Here is a 12436-nt window from a genome sequence, read left to right as displayed (position 1 = left end):
CGGAGGAAGCGGCGGCCGCTTCCCCTCGGCCGCTGCCCCCCAACGGCCTCTTTGTTGCCGCCGCCGAGGCGAAGCGGCCGGTGGGGGAGGCGGCGGGGCCTTGCGGACGCCTCTGCGCTCCGCAGACGCTTCTCCGCGGGCCTCGCCTGCTCCTGACGCCGCGCTCCCTCGCCCGGGCCCGGAACGCGGCCCCGCTGCTGCCCCTCAGCCCCGGCCGCACCGCGCAGCTACCGCGGCCGCGCTGCCTCACGCGCACACACCCCCCCCCGGCGCCCCGCCCCCGCCGCGCCTGCCCCCGCTCCCATTGGCTCCCGCTGGGGGGCGGGGCGGAGCCCGTGGCAAGTCTCCCGCTGCGATTGGCTGCAGGGGCGGAGCCCGCGCTCTAAGTCCCGCCCCGAAGCTTTGCCTCGGCAGATGGCGCCTTATGAGCGGTATCCTTCCGCAGAGCGCTGAGGAGGAAAAGTCCCTCCCCCAACCCATCGCGAAGACCTCAAGGAGGAACCCCAAGGGAACAGTAAACACTCTATAGGGTAGAGTGTGTCTTAAAGTTTGCAATTCCTCCTGTAGCGCCAAGGCGTAAGATCTCAGAGCTGTCTATGGGGCCAGCGGAGGGATCCTCCGGAGGCAGGGGTGAAGCGACCCTTATACGTGCGGTTCTCGGCGTACTCGGATATAGCACAGGGGGAGGGGGCATCTGTGGGTGCTTCTGCGCAGGCGCGCGGCGGCGAGATGCACCTGCGGGGGCGCTGCGGGCGGCCTTCTGCGCTTGCGCACTCGCCGCCGCGCCGAACACCTGCTCCGGGCCCGCTCTGCGCCTGCGCACTGAGAGGGGCGGCGGTGGTGGTGGGGACGACGAGGCGGAAGTGTCTGTGAGGCCGCCATCTTGTTTGGTGGGGTTGGAGGCTGAGGGGAGGCAGCAACACAGGGCTCCTGTGGTCGGAGACGTCGTGAAGGGATCAAATGATGTGTCCTAGAGGTGTCTTAGGAATACACGAGGCTTCAGAGCAGTTCTAGCTGTAGTTAAGCTGGTTTTTATCATCATATATGCAGTCAAGTGGCTTCTGCCACCTGATCTTCCTCCATTTTCTTCATGCAAGACCTGTGTTGTTTTTATGTAGGACTGTGGCCAAGGTAGTTTATCTCTTCAGTCCATTTGTGGAGAAAGCAGCAGTGAACTATCCAGTAGCAATCCGGCGAGACCCAAATACCGATCTCTTAGCGCTAGATTTTATGTGGGAGGAAAGAAATTAAAAAGAGGGCATGTACTCAAGTTAATGAGTCATCTGATTTACTGCAAACCACTGGTCTTCATTTGATACCTCTCCTTGGGCTCCGCTCATCACTGAAGAGCTTTGAGATCCAGAAATCCCCTTTTAACGGTGGCAGGAGCTCCACCCTCCTGTGAGGGCCACATCCTGGCCCCTTGCAAGTATCATGTAGTATGCATATAGTTGGATAAATAATAGAAAAGAGTCTAGTAGATCATCAGCTACACATAGGTCTGAGAGACACTTGTTAGAAGGCACTGAATGGAGAAACGTGTAAGTTTTCTTTTCCAATTTAAGGACAGATTTAAACTTCTAGCAGATATGGTGGAAATAAAAAGCTGAAATTAAGATGTAATTTGTATAAAGCAAACTACCCTTTAAATTACTTGTTTCATTGTAGGTATTACTAGTGTAACAGTTGCTGCACAAGGTATTAGATACAGTGCATTATATACATTGTTCTACTATGTAGATCTCCTACACCTACTGAATCAAAGTCGTTTCATTTTATGCTTACAAAGCAGTTTCTCTCAAAGGACAGTTGGTTAATAGATAAAGAAACAGATGCATTAGACAACAAGGAAATAATAGTAGAGGAGATCATACTGGTAATGGATAGCACTGGCTAATATTAAAAAAAATCTGTACTATAATAGAAGTTTTAGTTATGATGGTGGGTTTAAAAAAAAAGAAAAGTGAGGTTTTTGTGAATGACCAACTTCCCCACATAAAGAGTACCATGAAGTCTGATTCAGGGGTGATATTTGGGAATTGACTCTTTTTTGGATAGATAATGAGCCTAGGGGGCTGAGAAACTGGGATTAAATGTTAGAAGATCAAGTATGGGATGCTAGTTAGGGGTGACATAGTCCATGAATAATCTTGAAAGTGAAAATAGACTCATATTTGAAATGATAAGTAAAGGAGGCAATGGCAGGATGCAAATTAAAAAATTGAATGATCCAAGTGCTGGGCAGCAAAAGTGATCTTTGAAGCAGCAATGTGTGAATGTAAATGAAATAAAATAAATTAGCAAAGGAAAAGAAGATGGCAGTGCAGGTCAAGTGCAAGTTAAGGAGAGTCTGGACAAAAAAAAAAAAAGAGTATTCAGTGTATGAACAAGAGCTTTCCATTCATTAAGGATCGAGGCTGGGGACTGGAAGTTGAAGCCAGCTGATCTTTTTTTGATTTGCTTTTCCAGGGAAGATAATTATTTAGCTCCTTTAGAAGCTAAAAATTTGGGTTAACCAGTGAAGTCCTGTGTCAAGAAGTCAAAGAACCATAGCATTAAACTGTAGCTTTACACATTTATGAATTACTTGTAAAACCTTGCAGCAGATATAATCTCAACCCGCGTGGTGAAAATTTTAACCTTACATTTAAGTGTGTGTGTGGGGGGAACAACAACAAAAAAACACATTTCTGCCTGTGTATTTTTATCGCCACTCAAAATAGCATCCACAGGAGCTGGTGTCTGCTGGGAAAATTATGTGTTTTTCTGTGCATATGGACGCCTTAGCTCACACACACTCACTTTGTGTTGATAGGAAGAAACATTGTTGTGTTCAGAAATAGATTTTGGACAAACTAACTCTAAGGTAATGACACAGATATGAGTATCTCACTCTGGATTGTACACGCAGAAATCTGCTATATCATTGTAATGCACACACACACACATTTTATATATATTTTTATATATAAAATATAGGTGCATATATTTATAAAATATATGTATATACACCCCTGGATACACACATGTTATTTAATATACCTTTTTAATGAATATGGCTTTACTCTCCTACCTTCACATATCTGCTTCACAGATAATTTTCTAGCCTAGTGTTTTGATCACATTATTCTTTCTTTGCAGCTCAAGAACAAAATGCTGTTAAAGCTCCCTGCAAAACAAACTGCTCTGTAAATACACATAATTGTGATTAAACTACAAAGCAGTATATTTCAACCTGTTCTACTGCCTGCAAGGAATTTTGTACATAATTTTTATAGCCAGCTTTACTGACTGGGGTGAAATGCTAATAAGTAAGCCTTTAGCTCCTATTTGTGAAAGAGGTAATCTCTGCGAGCAGGTGTTCTTTAAAGTAACTGCAAAATGCATCTGAATAAATCCTTCCTTTTAATTACCATTTAGTAAGTGGCAAAAAAAATTTCTCTTGTTGCTCCCACTATTTTTAGTTTAAAAAAAATTTTTAAAGGGTTTTTAGGTGAAGAGACATTTATGTTAACACTACATGCAATGAAAGTTTTCAATAGGCCATTTTTATAACTTAAAAATGGCTAAAAATTCCACATTCATGAATTTAAGACTACTTCTCCATATGTAAAATGTGGACGTGCTATTCAAATCTTTGTGTCTGAAAACTGCGTTCTTACTATCAAAAAATAGTTGATGTCACCAATCAAGCAGACAGTTCACAAGAAGGGGATTTATTTTTATTGAAAGTAGGGCAGGTAGCTAACATTAAATATTGAGGCACACTTGTTCTTGGAAGACACTTTCTCTGATAACTTTGAGCAAATTACTATGCTGGGCTCTTCTATAGAGGACTAATTTCCTTTCCCAGCTGTCAATTAATAGGACCTAGACTTGCTATTATCTAACTGCAGAAAGAAGAATTTCTGAGAGAAGTTTTATAATGATGTCAGGGTAGGGTGTTAAGTGTTAATCGACTATTAACATTTAACAATTTAATTTTTTAATTGGATGTTATTTTTTGTGTGTGTTGGAGGGGGTGTTAGATATTGAAATTTGCAGGTTAATGTTAAAGTGGAGCCCATATTTACAGATAAAGTAATGCAATAACAACCCTTAAAGAATAATCATGGACAAACCTTCAAGATCAAGTGTAGTTAGTAAATACATAATGTTTTTTTTTTCTTTGCCTTTTCCGGATGGAGAAGGCCTATTCTATTTTAGAATAGAAAAGTTCCTTTCTTACAGGCTTTGTCACATTATCAAATAATAATTCAAATAGTTAATGATATCATTCTAAAAGAAGGCAAATCAGTGTTATCTTGATGCATATAGTCAAATCAAGTTTCAGGGACCACCAACATAGTAGGAATGTCTTAGTAATAGCGGTACCCTGTGAAAAGGAGCCACAGAGGGCTGAGTAAAGCTAGTCAGTAAATTTTAAATATCTTTATTTAATAAACTGAGAAAATTGTTCTGTGTTAATTAGCTTTATCTCCAAAAGCCTTAGGGTAAATTGAAAGCATGTCGTGTTCTTTGTGTTGTATGACTTTATAATGTCTAGCCTCCTTAATCATTAAAATAACATAACCTGGATTTGGCAAAGGCCAGTTAGCCATTATTTCATTCCATTCCAGCACCAGAGAGGGCCTTAAGCTGTATTACGAAGTGCTTCCGGATGTCTATTTCAGTTTTAAACAAATTTGTCTAGTGATTGAGCTTCTTCCCTTACTCCTTTCTCTACAAGAGCTGACAGGAAGTTCCTGAAACTCAGGCTCATGGGCTTGTAGAGCCAGATATCAAGTCAGTGAATCCTCATCTATTTGCTATAAATTTTATTAATTTTGAATTTGCTTGCTACATACTTTCAAGGATAATTTTGACAAAATTTAGAGCACTGCAGGGTGTTTTTTTACATGTTTGGTTGGTTGTTTCTTCTGTATTCTGTTGAAAATATTTGGAGTACTTGGTAACATTTTCAGCCTTGGTAATTTGATATAACATTTTTGACAAATCGGTGAACACAAGGAGAAGTAGTTAATGTTGTAGTATACGGATACGTACAATTGGAAAATAGCTTTTGGTGTTTATGTGTTTATACTAAAAAAGGTTCAGCCTTTTGACTCACATGTGAATAGGCACTCAAGTAGGTTATTTGTACTTTAATCTTAGCTTGTGCACTGGAAATGTTTCTGCTCCCAGAGATAATGTTGGCCTCCTGATTCTGATTCTTTTGTCCTGCTACTTGCTACCTAGCCCTTGAATTGGAGCAATGGGCAGTTAGTGGAGAGCACTGGGTGTTTTATACACTAACACAGTAACTTGGACTCTAGCAGGGAAAATACTTGATCTTTTAATGTCAAGAGTCAGATAAGAAATCTTTTTTTTTTTTTTTTATTCCACTTTTCTGCATACAATGTTGGTAAAGCTAGGGTTGTGCTTTTAGCTTTGATATCACTAGAAAAGTTAAAATAATGAATATTGATGAATGTAGAAGAATCAGGAATATTTTAAAATTGTATGTTGCTAAATGTGACCTAGTTGGTATAGCACAGAACTGGGAAACAGATCTGGAATTTAACACCAAGTGTGTCATTAGGGATATAATTTAATTCACCTAATTTCTCTGTAAGATGGGGATAGCTATAATCATTATGAATTGCTTTGTATTGTGCACCTGAAAGATGATGAGTATTCTAGCTACTAATTAAATATTATTTTAATCCTCAAATATCCTTTTCCTTTTAAAGTTTCATAAGTGTGTGTGCTCTCTGATGCAAGAGATTTAAAAAATATGGCTGTGAAGTGGCTGCTAAGGATTTTTCCCGGAAGATGTTTAATACTAAATTGGGATTAAATGATTCATCCAATTCAGAAATGGGGACAATGCAAGAAAGAATATGTAAGCAGGAGTAGAGATTTTGAGTAAAATATGTTCAAAGCAAAATCAAAGTAGCTGACATTCCTGTGTCTTCAGACTAGCTTCCACCTTTCCCGCACTCTCAATCCAGAAAGAGAAATAGGAGAAGTAGGTATTGGGATTTCACAGCAGATTAGTTAGGAAGGGTAAGAAGCAACAGTAGCATTTAAAAAAAGTAGATACAGATTCTAGTTAGAAACAAATTATTTCAATTCTTTCTGTTTCATCTCTTGCCAAGTACTGAGACCTCTTTCTTTTTCTCATCAGTCCATCAAAGGGAAGAACGGACAGTCCTAAGGCCACTGGGACCATACGGAATTCCAAAGCGGAGCCTGCAGAGAAAGTAGCAGTTGATTCTGGAGCTGACAATTAGGGTATGTTTCCTGGTATTTATCCACAGAAGACAGGTAATTTCCTACTCTTCTTTGTTGAGCTTCCCTTCTCAACTACATGCCAGCTAAACTCACAGTGTCTTTTCCCTGAATTTCTCTCTTCACAACTGTCAAAGATTAGCAGCTGTCCTCCAAACTCTAGATTTTGGCAGTAGAGATTTGTGTCTGAAATCAGACCAATACTTTTAAAGCAAAAGGCTGATTCCAGTGAAATTAAAAATGTTACCCACTGATTTTTTAAGAGATTGTATGTTAAGATTGTCTTTTACTGAAAGAAGGAATGCAAACTATCTTGTCTCTCATGTCTTCTGAAAGAAACAGGGAAGGACTCGCTTCCCGGTATCCAATACACCTAATAACACGATTATCTAACTACAGTTCTCCAAAAAAAGGAAACTGCATTTCCCATATTCCTTTGTAGAGGAAGCATAGATTTGTAGAGAGCATAGATTTCTAGCGTTTCTTACTCTTACTTCCTATGCACAAAACACCACAGAAGAGTAAAATTTACAGCTCTAGTTTTCTAATAACCACATAAGAGACACCTTCAAGTTGTTCCAGGTTGTCCTCTGCTGTGCCTCAAGCTTGAGCAGTTAAAGAATGAGGGGAAGCCTAAAACTTGTGTGTCTACTTTGGGCAACTTGAGATGTATTTCTCTCAGTGTGAAAATATTTTAGGTGATTGAGGATAACGGATAAAGCTGAAGGGTATTTTTTATAAATGAAATATTGGGGAAAAAATCAACAGATCATCATAGGACTTTCAATTTTAGAGAATATTATTGTATGTTAGATGTTACTTTTTCTGTCGTGCCAAACTGGGATGATCAGTAGTTACGCGTCTGGTTGCAACAGGAGTAAGATGTGTCTTACTTTATTAAAACATATAGGTCACAAGTTGCCACTACAAAGAGCAGATATTTAATGAATTTCACCTACCAGCAAGCAGCTAGTTGTCTAGGGTTACTCTGTTGGGAATTAAGATAAGCACCTCCAGAAGGAGATTCATACTAAAATAAGTATCTAGAATAAGTGGGACAAATTGTCCCCTAGAGGTGGCTGTTTCTCTCAGTTTGCTGTAGGGGTCCTTGATTATTGATTTAAGCTCAACCCTTTAACTTTTGGAGTAAATACTGACCTTGATACTAACACAAAGTGGGATGAAATATTGCTTGCACTTTGATTTAGTCATTATTGTTAGATTTAGTTAGGTCTTGAAACATATTTTTCTTAAGTGATACTTCAAATGAATGTTAGTATGAAGCACTAATGAGCTAATAACACAGTGTATGTTCAACTTTAACCAGTTGAAAACTTCACCAGTTTTCAGTGGTATAGATAGCCTTATGAATATTAGAAGAATGTTCTCTAAAGACAGGAATCACAGGCATCTGTTGCAGCCATACAAGCTCTTCTGAGAAGGAAAAAGAAAGAGAAGACTTTTTTTCTTGAAGTTCATTATTTTATTAGAATACTTTAAACATATCTATTGTTTGTACACAAAAACTGCAAAGTAATCCTTTACAAACATAAACTATAAAAGACCTCAACTAAATTACAAATGGGTCAGAATGCTTGCATTTGATTATTGCTTAGCACACTGTGCTAGACGTGTTACAACATAAAGGAAAGGATGATCCTTCTCCTGGGTTTACTGTCCTAACGTACATATATATGTCCCACGAATCTATTTTGTAGACTCTTTCAAAATCAACAAAATTGAGCTAATGAAAATGGTAGCTTGATCAGCAATGTAAATTATGCTTTATAAGCAGACTGCTAATATAATCAACCAGGATGTGCAGTAATTGTTATGAATTTGTGTCTTAGGAAATGTGATGGAGCATGAGGCTAGGAATACTGGGGCTGGTTCATTGCGTGGACCTGGCTATATTACTCTTTGCACTTAAATTTCCCTCTGTCAGGATAACAAATATTTAACCACCTATAAAAAGTACCTACTGTTCTTCAGAGAAGTGCTGAATAAACACAGAGCAGTATTACCAGCAGCAGCTGGTAATCCTGTTAATCTAACAGACTCCCTATGGGTATGTAGAATATGTTCCATATCACTTGTTCCTTATAGCTAGATTAACAAAGGTTATTACAGAGATTAACTCTTAAGAAATGGCTGCTGCTGCCTGCCATGAGTATTTTCCACCATCCTAAATCAGGACTTGAAAAATCCTCTTGCCAGAGTGAGCAGAAGGAATGGATTAGACTTGAGCAGAATAAACTTTTAATTCTAAAGAGCAATGTCTTGACCTACTGGTTACAAGTAAGAGGTTTGCAGCACAGCAAAATGATGCACACAGTTGCGTGATAGCTGCTGCTCTGCTGGCACCAGGAAGGACAACTTCAATGCAGGGATAACTTCTGGTCTCCATGCCAGTCCTGCAGAGCTGTTATATGGTGAAAAGTTCATCTCCTGCTACGCTGTAACATCACCTGCCCACTATTGTATAAAATGTTAGCTGGGGAAAAGACCCTCCCCAGCCTAATGTACCTTCAGAGCGAGCCATGCTTTGAGCAAGGCGTTGAACCTCTGGAGGCTACTTGCCACCTAAATTATTCTGTGATTTTAAAAACTCCGGTGTAGCCTCAGCAGCCTGGAGCTCAGCAGGAACTGAAAATCTTCCCTGGATCCTGAGGACATAGTGGCGTAGCTGCCTCGCAGGAAGGTCTGTGTTGCTACAGCAACACTTCTATCAGTGCCCGAACTGGTTTCAAGGTAGTTCTGGTAAGATCCCTGTGAGCTGCTGGCACACTCCTCCTGAAAAATAGACATATTCGCAGAATCCTGCTGTCAGCAGTGCAGTTCACTAGCATTATTATGGCCCTTTCATTTCAGTGCTGCTTGGAGAATGTCTGAGCTGCTATAGGCAGTGGCAGTGGTTTTGACAGAAGAGGACTGGAATGGAGTCTGAGGCAGACGAGGGTATAGAAAAGGCTCTGTCACCTACATACACTGCAATTAAGAATCTAGTGTTGGAGTGGGGATGGGAGGGGGTGAGAGCATCTACATGCAAATGCTTTTCTGAACAGCCAGAGGGGTTGGAACTCACAGTTTGCTGGCTGCAGCATGACTGTAGACTGATGAAAAACGGAGTTCTAGCACAAAGGCTTCTCTCTCTCTCTCTTTTTTATGTTTTGGTATTTAGCAGTTGGATATTTGCTTTTTTTCCCTCTTTGTTACTTTCATACAGAAGTTTGTGGTATTGAAATAGAAACTTCTGTGAGTCCAAAGTTCCATTTTCAGCTGTAAGCTTTTCAGATCTTGTGCTAAGCAGTCAGACTGCATCATTATTTGTGTGGGAAAACTGCTGCCACTTCCCTTGGTCAGACACATATTGTGCAGAGAGGTCTCTTGACTATTATCACTTGCCAATACCCACATGTTGGGAGTGCTTTGTGTGCTAATCTCATACCACTTGCTGACCTTTGCAAGTCATAAGCAGATACCAATCAAGGAATTGTTATCTGGTCTTAGGAATTGACATTAAAAAGGAGTATTGTAAGTCTTTAGGAAGGAGTAACATCTGTGGAGATGAGGTCCTCTATAAAAAGGCTATGGAAGGTAGCTTGGAAACCATCATCTCAGTGAGTGTATTTTTCCTTTTTCTGAACCCTCTAAATTGTTTGTTTGGATCATGCTTTTGTTCCATTTCAGATTTGGAACAGCCTTCTTAGTTCCTGTGAAGACTGAAAATTTTGATCTTACTGCCATGTGATGAGAGAAAGAAGCAGGATGATACTGCATTTTTTTTCTCGTACTCTGATTGTGGAAGATAAAAAAACACAGTTATATAACATGTCCATATAAAGAGGCATGTTTTCCCAGACATCCTTTTTGCTTTCGCTAGAATTAAGTGCACCTAGAACTAGATGTTTTTAGTGTTTTAGAATTTTATGTGTGTAGGTGATGTGAGAGGTACTGCCTTTAATATGCCCTGTGCTTTAACTCTCAGCATTTCTATTTGCATTTAGACCAGAGTACAAACTGAGGAAAAAGCAGGGATAAAGCAGTGCATGGTTTACACACCTGGAGAGGAAGAGAAAGAAAATTTGAACAAGAGAGGCAGGCGCATTGTGCCATATGAGAAGGAAAACCCTTGCGGAAGTGTGGGAAAAGCCCTGGAGAGCTGGGGTTGCTGCTCACCTGGCAGTGCTCCTAAATAGCTCCTATGGGAAGGCACGTGTGCCAGGTGTGCCAGTGCAGCCTCCTTCTGCCTCCCCTGGGGCTCTTTGCATGCAATTGAAATCTACACATCCAGTTCTGTGCTGGGATTTAAATTGATCCTGAGGATCAAGAGTAGTTCTGGATGAAAACTTGCAGCGAAGTAGCATTTATAGAGTTATTAAAGCACGTTTTTGCAAAGCCACATTGGTTTACTAATTGCAGAGTACAGGAGTACAGAGTACAGAGTAAGGAGGACGTTCTCGGAGATCTTGCATAGGTTGGTTAAAGGTAGTTCAGCAACGGATGGTGAAGACCCCGCTTCACTTTCTTCTCTTACTTTGAGTTTTTTTATTACATTGCTCCATGAAGACAGTCTAGAAACTGCTGAGAGCAGCCTGTAACTGTCCCTTAGATCCTGCTTAACATAATTTGGGCTGGCTATAGCCGTCTCCGCATTCCTTCTCTGTTTTCTTGAAGGAAACTTCGTCTTTCCTGCCCACAAGAGATGTTTCACTCATTGTTTACAGTGTTGTATTATCTTTAACATTTTCATCTGCCTGGTGCCTCAGTGAGACCTCAAGGCCACAGACTGACCATATTTCTCTCTTTATATGAGAGAATGTGCCATATTTTCCCTCTTCAATGCATTTGGTGTTCACACTCGCACTTAATTACCTTCCTCCTTTGTGTCTGCTTTAATGGCAGAACATGGTCAAGTCGGTCTCCAGCATATCTACTGTTGTATTGTAGTCATATTTAAACACTCGGTCACACAGTTCAAAAAAAAAAATACAGCCTTCCAGTTTGAAAATTTAAGAATTGACATCCTGGATCAGAACAAAGCTCTGTGTGTCGTAATATCTCCTCTGCCAGTGGCTAATAATGCGATCTTAGAGAGGCACATATTAGTGTATTTAAAAAATAACTTTACCCTGGTCTGGAGTCAGTTCCGTCAGTCACAGCAGTTTGCCCAAGACATGGCCCTTTCCATTTCCTTTTTCAGAATGATCAAATGTCCTTTTTCAGAGCAGAATAGGTTATGTCTCACTGCTGGTTTCCAGTCTTGAGGCCTTGAGATTTCATAATCAGAAGTTCCTCTTGCAGTTTTCCTTTCAGAAGTGTCATTTCTTTAGCACAAGAAACATCTATATCGTGTTTGTCCTCTCTCCTCGCTCCAGCAGACACTCAGAGAGTTTGTGTTCATGAAGAAGAAACATCTCAGGAGGGAGATTGTGAGAATTTGGACCCACTTAGCTAACTCCTGAAAGGGAAATGGTCTCCATTCCTTTTTGCCTTTTATCTTTCATGCAATGTTACCAAGTGCCATTGGTCACAGGCTTCCTGGCACATGTCAGTCATGACATCATGGCCCCTTTAATTCTTTCTGGGGATTCAGGCAAGATATTTGAGCAGCACATCCAGCTCTTCCTTTGCAATCTTATCAGATATGTGAGTAGGTTCTTGTCTGGCAGAGACAGGGGGAGAACATTTTCATAAAAATGTAAGGGAGTTGTGTGTCACATCCCACAGGAAGGGATGTGTTATTTTTACCTGCCGAAGAGGGAAGAGAGAAGATATGCGCTCAGTCTTAGATGTACTTTCCACGAGTCTGTCTTCTGATTGCCATATTCTTTGCTCATCCATCTATTTTATTGAACTGTTTCCTTTCTTTTTACATTTATGTTGTCTGCTGTCCGTGACTGGATGCTTTAGGAATGATGGAAACAGAGATGATTTGGAGACGCAGAATAGACTTGGTGATTGTACATGACTGGTTGAGTTAGAAGGATCATAACTGGTGAGAAGGAATAAGAGTACTATAGTAATAGTGATAATTTATTGATGCCTTGATTAAAATTCAAGGCTGAGATAGTAAGTTCTAGTCTAAGATATGGTCCTCTTTTTATCACTTTATAAAATTCTGTAATTCAAGCATTTTGTTCATTCTGAAATGATAGAATGG

This window comes from Tinamus guttatus, unplaced genomic scaffold (genome assembly GCF_059628265.1).
Source record: "Tinamus guttatus ecotype Peru unplaced genomic scaffold, ASM5962826v1 Tinamus_guttatus_pri_ptg000218l, whole genome shotgun sequence".
Lineage (NCBI taxonomy): Eukaryota > Metazoa > Chordata > Aves > Tinamiformes > Tinamidae > Tinamus > Tinamus guttatus.
This window is presented reverse-complemented; position numbering follows the sequence as displayed.